Source organism: Tamandua tetradactyla, chromosome 4 (genome assembly GCF_023851605.1).
Source record: "Tamandua tetradactyla isolate mTamTet1 chromosome 4, mTamTet1.pri, whole genome shotgun sequence".
Taxonomy (NCBI): Eukaryota; Metazoa; Chordata; class Mammalia; order Pilosa; family Myrmecophagidae; genus Tamandua; species Tamandua tetradactyla.
In genome coordinates, this window is record NC_135330.1 from 96994189 (window position 1) to 97005342 (window position 11154).

Here is an 11154-nt window from a genome sequence, read left to right on the forward strand (position 1 = left end):
TTTTAGTTCAATTTAGGCTCTGGATTTATTTGTTCTTTTATTCATTCATTTTTTTTCTACACAGTTGCAAATTCCTTATTGCTAGTTATACACCGTGCTGTGAATACTGTGGGGAACAGGAAGAATATAGTATGCCTCTTTTTTTTATATTTTTATTACAGACAATGAACAGACATACTAATATTCTTGACAAACAATCATTCTTGACATACAAACATTTTTGACATGGTTACAATCAGTGGCTCACAATATCATCATGTAGTTGTTCAACACACCCACTGACTTTGTGGAAGTGGGTTGCATTCAGGGGTGCACCTTAGCCCAGTGACCCACATCAACATAGGCATACAGATGGTATTTGTCTCTAGCCTCATAGTGCTTTCAGTCTAGTGGAAGGGAAAGGGTATTGAATAAACAAACAAATTAAGGCTCATATACTGGCATCACAATTTCCCAGCTGTGCGGTCCATAAGCAAGTGACTTAACCTCTCTGAATTTCTATTGCCTCATCTGTGACTGAGAATAATAGTATTTATCTTGAAAGGTTATGAAGATTAAATAGCATAGTGCGCATAGATGCTTAGTGCAAGTCCTTGGCACATAAGATTATTTTGCAACTTTTCTAAGTTATTTGCTACCTAAATAGAACCTGGTTCTATTTTGATGAGGGGGCTCCTTCTGCAAGGAAAGAAGTATGTATACCAAATGGCACATGAATGTGGGAAGAGGGAAGCTGTCTCCTAACCTTCCCTCCCCTATACCTTCTGCAAATACTATCGTTACTATTATTGTTGCTACTACATCTATGGTATTGCAATCATCTGGCTACTACTATTATATTTAGCTTTTGCTATATTCTTGCTGTATCAGGCACTATTCTAATCACTGTCCTTGCCTAATTATGTAATATAATCCATTTCACATTCCTGTAATGTGGAGTAGGTGCTGTTATAGGACCCACTTCTTAGCTAATGAAATGGAGGCAAGAGGGGGTAAGCCCAACTCTATATTGGGTGAGTCACAGACCCAGGATTCAAAGCCAGACAGTCCTAATCTAGTGTCTACCATTCTTTGGAAGGAGACAGGATTTGAAGTAGTTTTCCCATGAGACAAATTGCATGGTGGAGGAAGATGTGAAAATACAAATGGAATATAGAGCTGGAAATTTCGCTTTGATGTTTTTCTAAGGTAAAAGAGATGTAACTCATTTTTTCATATGATCATTCTTTGATTAAAAACTAAGTTCTGGGCAGTGCCATGGTGAATCAGTGGCAGAATTCCTGCCAGTCATGCCAGAGACCTGGGTTCATTTCCTGGTACCTGCCCATGCAAAGAAACAAACAAACAAAACAGCTAAATTCCTACTAAGTGCTGCATGTGTTAGAGATAAGTACATGTGTGCCCTCAAGGAGTTCTCAATCCATTGGGGATGGAGGTAGTGAGGACAATGTGTGTTCTCATAGAGGTCTGTACATAGGGTGTATATAGGGTGTTTAGGAAAATTCAGGGCATCTCACTTGGCCTTGGGTGGCCAAGAAAGGTTTTGTAGAGTTATATTATGGGGAAAAGTTCAAGATTTGGTTAGTAGAGCCTCAGAAAATAATTTACTAATACATGTGGATGAAAATATATCATAAAGGTTAAGAGTACAGGCTTTCAAGTTGAACTTGCCTATTGTCAAACCCTGCTATGTCATTTACTAGTTCTTTGACCATAACCCCTGCAGTAGATTGAGTTATATACCCCAGAAAAAAAACATGTTCTTAATCCTAATACATTTCTGTGTATGTGAACCCATCATAAATAGGACCTTTTGAAGATACTATTTTTAGTTAAGGTGTGGCCAACTGAATCAGGATGGGTCTTAATCTTATTACTGGAAACTTCACAAAGAAGACCACAGAGAGTAAAGCTATGGGAGAAGCAAGAAGACAAATGTCAATGAAACCTGGAAGAGAAAGAAGATGATATCACCAGTGATGGAAAAACCAAAGAGTACCAAGAATCACTGGCAGCCAGTCCCAGGCTGCTACAGTCTTTGGGGAGAAAGCATCACTTTGCTGATACCTTGATGTCAGGCTTCTCCTCAAAACTGTGAACCAAAAATTTCTGCTTAAGCCAAATAATTGTATTGTATGTGTTTCAGCAGCCAGGAAGCTAAAACCACCCTCTTAAGCCTTTGGAGGTCCTATCTGAAAGACCAGAACAATAAGAGTTCCTATTCCTTTGGATTGTGGGGAAGACTACATGTAGAGCTGTTAGCACAGTGCCTGGTGTTTGGTAGGTAGTCAAAGCATTGTAATGCTTAGCATCATCATTATTATTGTTGATGTTGTCATTGTCACTACCTCCACCTCCTCCTCCTCTCTGCAGTAAGCTCTTTATGCCTGGACATACATACCATTAGAACAGAACCCAAAATATTTTTAACTAAGTGGAAGTGTTTCTCAAATATGAGAAAGGTCTCCATGTTTTGGTATTATGGATCCTAAAGCATCCTCTCCTTTCCCCTCCTCTTCCTCCTCTACCTTCTCCCCTCCCCCTCCTCTTCTTTGTCACCATTGTTACCCAGTGTGACAAATAATGAAGGGATTTTTTGTTGTTACTGCTGTATTAAGAAACATAATACAATGGTTAATTTTTAAAGTTGGAAAATTTTCAGATATTTTATAAGTCCCTGTGATCTCATATAACTATATGTTGCTGGAATTGATATGTGGAAAGAACACAGTTTGTTTTTACCCCAGTTGAAAATGTGCAATGACATAATGCAACCCTTTAAGATAACAGAAGCCAGCTGCCCCATTCATATTTAAATATGAGTCACCTTCCAGGGAGACTTACAGGAGTCTATGTGCCAAGCTGGGAAAGTAAAAAATTGCCAGTGAGGAGGAAAGGAACAAATTCACACTTGGAAGAGAGGTATTATAGGCTAGAGGCACCATCTAGTCAATTCCCTCTCAGAGCAAAAAAATAGCACCCTGGTGGCTAGAGAGAAGAACTGCAGCACCATGGCCATAGTATTGAAACATGGAGACCTTTTTCACATTTGGGAAACCCCTCCACTTAGTTAAAAATATTTTGGGTTCTGTTCTAATGTATGTATGTCCAGGTACGGTTTACTGCAGTGATTTAAAAAAAATACCTTGTAGTTATTTCTGAATACTCCCCCAGAATCTTGGGATTGGGTTGGCCAACCATTTCCCGTATCTTCTGGTTCATCAGAGCAGGTTGTAGAAGACAAATAAAGATCAAAGTCTTGGCAATAGAGACAACAAAAGAAAGTCTTGAAATTTCAAATAATATCTGTCTCCATGAGTGTTTGCTAACAACCCATTAGAAGAGGTTTGTATGTGATGCTTGGAAACAGCATATTAAAATTATGTGTTATGTTAATTGAATTGACACATAGTCTATTGGGTGTGGGTGGAAAGATAAGTTTAAAGGAATGATAGACTTCTAATATGGGTTTCCTTCATGGCCAAATCAGATTGACTACGGTTCTTTGTGAAGTTTTATCTGAAATGATGATTTAGTGATCAATTGGTTGAATGAAAACCTGGGGTCATTTTAATTGAGGCAGTATTGGACAGGATCTGGCATACACTGTATGGCATGCAGTGATCCATGTCACTGAAAATAATCAACCCAGACAGGAATAGCAGTGGATACTACTTTCAGAAATAAAGACAGATGATTAGAAAAGGTAAAATTGTTGTTTAAAGGTGAACTTGAATTTCACCTTTCAAAAAAATCTTTTGTAGGGTCATATAAATCCCACACTTTGACTTTTTACTTCAAACTCTATTGATTTACAAAATTATTAGGGATGCACTTAGGGATTTAATGAAGATGTTCATAATAGCATTGTTTAGTCTTATGAAAAATTAAAAATCATTAACTGTCTACAGTCAGGATTGTTTAAATAAATTCTGAAACATCCATACAAAAATATTTTTGTGTTGTTAAAAGGACTGCTGAGAACTATATTTATGGACATAGAAAGATGGGCACTATATATTGTTAAGTAAAAAATCAGATGGCAGATCATGGTGTTTTTTCAAGTCCCATTAACTAGGATCTTTTTTTTTTTTAGTTAACTTTTTTTCTTTTTTTACGTGGGCAAGGACTGGCAATCGAACCTGGGTCTCCAGCATGGCAGGTGAGAACTCTGCCCTGCAGAGAACTCTGCATTGAGCCACCATTGCCCACCCTAGATTAACGTCTTTATTGTATAACATAACATAAATATAAAGCAAAGAAAGAAAACAGCCACAATTTTTGAAACACTCTTCAACAAGTAGTTACAGGACAGATCCCAGAGTTTTTCTTGGGAAAAACATCATCTCAGATTCTTCCTTCTAGTTGTTCCAGAACACTGAAGGCTAAAGAAATATATATGTATTTTTATTACCACATTCGACTATTTTTTCTTTTTTGTGAAAAATAAATATATACAAAAAAGCAATAAATTTCAAAGCACAGCACCACAATTAGTTGTAGAACATATTTCAAAGTTTGATATGGGTTACAATTCCACAATTTTAGGTTTTTACTTCTAGCTCACTGGAGACTAAAAGAAACATCAATTTAATGATTCAGCCATCATATTCATTTGTTAAATCCTATTTTCTCTGTGTAGCTCTACCATCACCTTTGATCTTTCTATCCCTCTTATTATGGGTGTTTGGGCTATGGGCATTCCTTCTTTTTCATGTTGGAAGGGTCTGTCACTAATATGGGGTAGGATGATGAAACTATCTGATGTTCTGGAGAGGCTGGGCCCTCTAGGTTTCAGGACTTATCTGGTCCAGGGACCCATCTGGAGGTTGTAGGTTTCTGGAAAGTTACTCTAGTGCATGGAACCCTTGTAGAATCTTATATATTGCCCTAGGTATTCTTTAGGATTTACTGGAATGGTCCTAGTTGGGGGTTGGCAGGTTATGATAGGTAGCAATGTCTAATTGAAGTTGTATAAGAGTGACCTCAAGAGTAGCCTCTTGACTCTATTTGAACTCATTCTCTGCCACTGGTACTTTGTTAGTTTCACTTCTTTCCCCACTTTTGGTCAGGATGGAATTACTGATCCCATGATGCCAGGGCCAGATTCATCCCTGGGAGTCATCTCCCACGCTACCAGGGAGACTTTCACCCCTGGATGTCAAGTCCCATTTAGGGGGGAGGGCAATGATTTCACTTACAGAGTTGGGCTTAGGGAGAGTGAGGCCACATCTGAGCAACAAAAGAGGTCCTCCAGAAGTAACTCTTAGGCATACCTATAGGTAGACTAAGCTTCTCTGCTATATACATAAGCTTCACAAAAGTAAATCTCAAGATCAAGGGCCTGGCCTATTGATTTGGGTGTCCATAATCTTTGACGCAGTATCAGAGGTTTCCCTGGTGGTAAAGTTTAATAGTTACATATTTTTTTGCCATCCCTCAATGAACTTTGCCAATTCTTTTGAATTATCTAATTAATATATTCTGGGATGTATCTGGGTATTACATTAAACTATACAGGGTTAAAGGCCCTCATTCTTATTCTGGGCTCCCTGTGTTTGAATTGTTTAAATGAGTATCCAGACAGGCTGAGTTAGATTATGTGCTACAGAAAATTTAGCTTCTGGAGAAAATAAACCTTTCTTCCTTTGGTCTCAAAGAGTAGGTGTGGTTCTAAAATATAAACAATGTCTTCCTTACTCCTATGTTCTGAATTGCCTTAATCCTGGCCTGATCAACTTCATTCCTATTTCTAAATACTGGGTTATACATATATGAAACAGCATCTCAAAATCTGGAAATAATAATTACCAGTCTGGACTAAATGTGACTGCTATAAGAGCTTACAATCGAGGCTCCTGTTTTCTTATAAGCATTTTCTAAATTAGACCATACAATAATTTCTCTTTTGTTTCTGGCTTATTTTGCCTCACCAATGTCCCACATGTTCATGACAGCACAATATTTGATCATATGTATACACCACCATGCACCAATGTACTTCTCAGTCAGTGCATCCTTCAGCCACCTCCATTCAGTAGGCATCATGTATAATGTCAAAGTCAACAGTCCATCTATACTCTCAATTTCTGATTATTTCATTGTTCTGAAGAGAAAGATAACCAATAAACACACCATCACCAAATAGAAAATCTAAACCTCCCCTTAACTCTTGTCCCTCCCCACATTATTTACCCCTGGTGTTACTGTAGTACTGTTGCTATTTTCCTGTTAAATGTAGCCCACAACATTCAATAGGAATTTCCCCACTATCCCTGAACTTTTACACTCTTTGTATAAGAATCATACCTTTGAAGTAGTTCATACAAGAACTTTATATTTGTAGTGTCAGTCAGTGGGACACGGGTATATATTATATCTTTCAATTATGTTCAACCTTCAGTGTGGTAATACTACTTATAGAACCACTAGTGAGCCACCTTCACTTCTATCTTTTCCCTTATCTTTGAGTTAAACCTCATTAGCTAACCATTCACCCATTAGCTTCCATGTATCTCTAGGTCCCCTATATTCTGTGTTATAAGCCTCTGATTTTACCTTTACCATGGTCATAAAAGTGCAGTCATACAGTATCTATCCTTTTGTGTCTGGCTTATTTCACTCAGCATTATGTCCTTAAGGCTTATCCATCTTGTCATGTAGTTCAGGATGTTCATTCATCTTACTGCTGTATAAATATTCCATCATATGATTATGCCACATTTTGTTAATCCACTTGCTTGTTGATGGACACTTGGATTGTTTCCATCTTTTGGCAATTGTGAATATGCTACTGTGAACATTGGTGTACAAATGTCTGTGTCACTGCTTTCAGCTCTTCTGGGTATATAATAGTGGTATTGCCAGGTCATGGGGCAACTCAATATTTATTTTTGAGCCACGATCTTTTTATACCATGTTCTTTAGGTTAAAAAAAAAAGTAGAATATTTTTTCCATTTGACCTCTTCCATTTCTATTAACAGTTTTAATTACTACATTTATTTTGGTGGAATTCTGCTGGTTGGTTTTTTAGCTATGCAGAAATAATGAATTTCTTAAAAAACATTCAAAATAGGTAAAATCTGTATTTTTTTAACCTTATAATTACTTATTCATAAGAAAAACAAGAATTTATTATTCTCAAGAAAATTTCAACTTTAGCAATTATCTGAGTCCCTTACGTATTCTTGACAGCAAGGACAATATCACTATGAACCCATGTGGTGAGAAATACATATTTTGTAGGAGCAAATGACAAAAGGTACCCTTAAATCTGTTTGAGAAAGTCACCCTCAACTCCCCTGTCCACTATCATTGTACTGGATTCCTGTAAACAATAAATGATGTGACATTACCATAAACACTGCATCTACTAAATGAATATGAAGAAACCATTTTAGATTTATGAATATGAAGAATCAGCATTAAATTTCTTTTGTACATTGCATGTATGTTGCTATAATAGTAGCAAATGTTGGTTAAGTGTGAAATTCTGGGGATGCCATTCTACCTTGAATAATTTGGTGAAAGATATTTTAGAATTGCATTCTGGCATCAGTGTTACCTATGATGGTACATATATATATAGTAGGTATGTTTAAATTAGGGTTTCTCAACTTTAGTGCTTGTTTTAGTCCATTAATCCTGCTGAAAATGTAGTATACCAGAAAGGGCTTTGCTTTTATGAAGGGAATTTATTAAGTTACAAGTTTATAGTTCTATGGCCATAAAAATGTCTAAAATAAGGCATCCAGGAAATTGTACCTTGACTCAAGAAAGGCCAATCCAGAATGCCTTTTCATCTGGGAAGGCATGTGGCTGGCATCTGCTAGTCCTTTGGCTTCTGGTTTCAAACAACTTCCCCAGGTGTGTTTTCTTTCTGTACCTTCTAATGTCTGGAGCTCATGTAGGCTCTGAAGCTTTTTCCGAAATGTCTCCCTTTTAAAGGATCCAATTAGTGACCCACCTTGAATGGAGAAATATCTCCATGGAAACCACCTAATCAAAAGGTACCACCCATAACTGGGCAGGTCACAACTCCATGGAAACAAGTTAATCAAAAAATCCTACCCAACAATATTGGATCAGGATTAAAAAACATGGCTTTTTTGGAGTACACAACAGTTCAAACAGGCACAATGCTTTTGTCATTTGGGGTGGTAATTCTTTGTTGTGGTGGGTTTTGCATTGTAGGATATTTTTGCAGTATTCCTGGCCTCTATCTGTTAGATGCCCGTAGTACCCCCAGTCTTGAGTTCTGACAACCAGAAATGTCTGCAGACATTGCCAGATATCCCCTAGAAGACAAAATTGTGTCCATTTGAGATGTACTGGTTTAGAATGATGTATATGAACTACAGTATTAAGGGGTGATATTTGTGGGTGGTGAGATCATGGATGATATCCCCCTTTTTTCTGCTTATCAGGTTATATATATATTGAAAAGTATTACTTGTTAACAGAAACAAAGTTCAAAAGGCAAAATCCGTAATAAAAAAATACAAACTGTAAAATGAGGATGTACGGTTGCTAAGTTGCTTAAGGTCCTTACAGTTGTATAGAGCTTTGCAAGTGCAGTTAACTTCACATATCTCATTCTTTTGGAGCCTTCCAAATGCTGATGTCAAGATCAAGGTCTTGGAAATAGTTAAATAGCCGAAGTTGTAGTAGTGCTCTAGCCTCTTGACTCTTGTGTTATTACATTAACCATTGTCTTAGAGCCTGTGGTTTCCATGTGATACATGTAGAACTTGAGTTGTTTTCTGCTCTAGGTGGTGGGCATATCACCGTGGTCATAAAGACTCTTCAGTGGGGGTTTTGAATTAACAAATGGCAAAGAGAGCAGAAAGGTAAGGCATTTCCCATTAAAGATGATGAGCGATGTTTGGGACTCAGGTGGATGACTAATTTCCTTGAGCACTCCGCATGGCATTCCCAGCCATCTTTGAGGGTTTTCAGCACACAAGAAGACTGACAAGAACACTTGTGGAAGCATTATCTCTTAAATAATTTGTACTCTCAGACTTCCTTTGTTTTTGATGCCATATTTATTCTGAGAAACTTTAATGGAATTGCTATACCTTCTTCCAGGGAAAATAGACACTTCTGGTTTCACACTATACTAATCTTCTGGGGGTCTGCTTTTTTATTGGTATGTTTTCTCTGGTTCTATTAATGCTAAGGATTAGCAATTATTATTGCTCATTAATATTGGAGTACACAAAAAATACATTGAGAAGTAAATAGTTAATATTTTACACTCCTTGTCTGCTTATAGCTTTAATTTACTGTGTACCTAATAAGCAAATTCTGCATCCTGTCTCCCTCCAGCCTTAAAATTAAGCTCTTAATTTTGAGTGTCATCTGGCTGTCAAATGCATACCATTGTATTTTCTTACATTGAGTATTGAGCACTTCAACTTATCTCCAAAGGAGTCAGCATATGTGTGTGTGTGTGTGTGTATGTGTATGTGTAAGAAATTTTGTTTTAGATTTTAATTTTAGTTTTAATCTTAACAGCATTAATATCTTGCCCCAGTTACTACACTTTTAATTTAACCTACTCAATTTTCACACTCAAATTCAAGTGAGTGGGGAAGGAAGGAAGACTTTATGTAGTACTGGACTTGGCATAACTCCTTTGAAAGCAATCATTACCAGTCTCTGGATCTTGGAATACACAACAAAGAAAACATCCCTGGCACATTATTTGGTTCTCTAAATAATTCTTGAACTAGTCAAATCAATCTGTGCCTTCTACCTCCTCTATCCTCCATCTGGCTCCCTTGTCTGTTGACTTTGCATCATCTCTTGTTCTGTCCTTGGTTTGACCTTCAAATTTGACCATTTGTCTTCAGGGTCATAACTTTCTGTTCTGTCTGTGACTGATGCAAGTCTGTAAAGCTGAACCCTGACCATGTTGGCCATATGTGACATTCATCCCCAAAGCTGAAAGGTGGGTTCCATTCACTCATAATTTTTGTTGAATTAGATTCAGGGTTGCAAACTTGAATCGATTCAAGAACCAGGCAGGTAATGTAGATGCACGGAGTGGGTAGTGAGCAGGACAACAGAGGGTGGTGAAAGCTTTGATGACCTGGAAAGTGCCAGACCCATTTTAAAGTGGAAACTTCTACCCTATTCTTGCTCAATTGTGCTATTCATGAATGTACACCCAGAGTTGCCAGATTGTTTTTCAAAAGAATTCATAAATCTAGACTTTGGGTAGAAATATCTCTATTTTCAAATATTGCAAATTTCTAACTTTTCAAAACACTAGGTTTACTTTCAGGGAAATTTGAAATCTGACTGCATATTTGATGATATTAAGGAATTACTAATTTTTTGTCCTAACAATGGTATTGTAGATACATTTCTAAAATATCCTAATATTTTAGAAATATGTATGAAAATTTTTACAGATGAAGGATATAATGTGTGAAATTTGCTTCAGCATAATCCTGGGCTTGAGGTAGGAAGGTGTAAAAGAGATTAGATTGTCATGGATTGATAATTCTGGCAGCTGGATCATAGATTAATATGTACATAATATATTACTAATTTAAATGTGTATGTGCTTGAAATTTTCCATAATAAAGAGTTAAAAATAAAAAAGGCATGACCATAGGCCAGGTTTGACCTGCAGGCGATAGAATCTTTCTGATCCACAAAGTTTCTGTACATATCTTAATTTACTTATGTTTTCAATCTATACCATATTTGGTTATGGTATTTTTAAAAGTTTATCATAAATGTACTACTCTAATTGTGTGTGGATGATTCCACAGTTCTTGAACTTTTTGAACAATTCCATGTATATATACTCTCTATTTATTTTGTAACTTGCATCTCCAGTCATATTCCCCTGGCTTTCATCCTTCTGGAAGAATTTCCATTCTTTGTTATTCTCCTCTCATACAACAGTTTTCAATGCATTTCATGGGCTTTTCCTTGAACTTCTCTCTCATGACCCATACTGTCTTTTTTAAGGCATGTGGAATTTTGCACAAATTCCAATGTGTCATGTGTTGGGAAAATAAGCAATTAATTTCCCTTTCAAATTTGTTACCTTTCTTATCTACATCTCCTTTTTTTTTTTGCTATTAGGCTGTGGATGTGCTTATTTATTCCTCCATTCTTGGACTGCGAAGTCT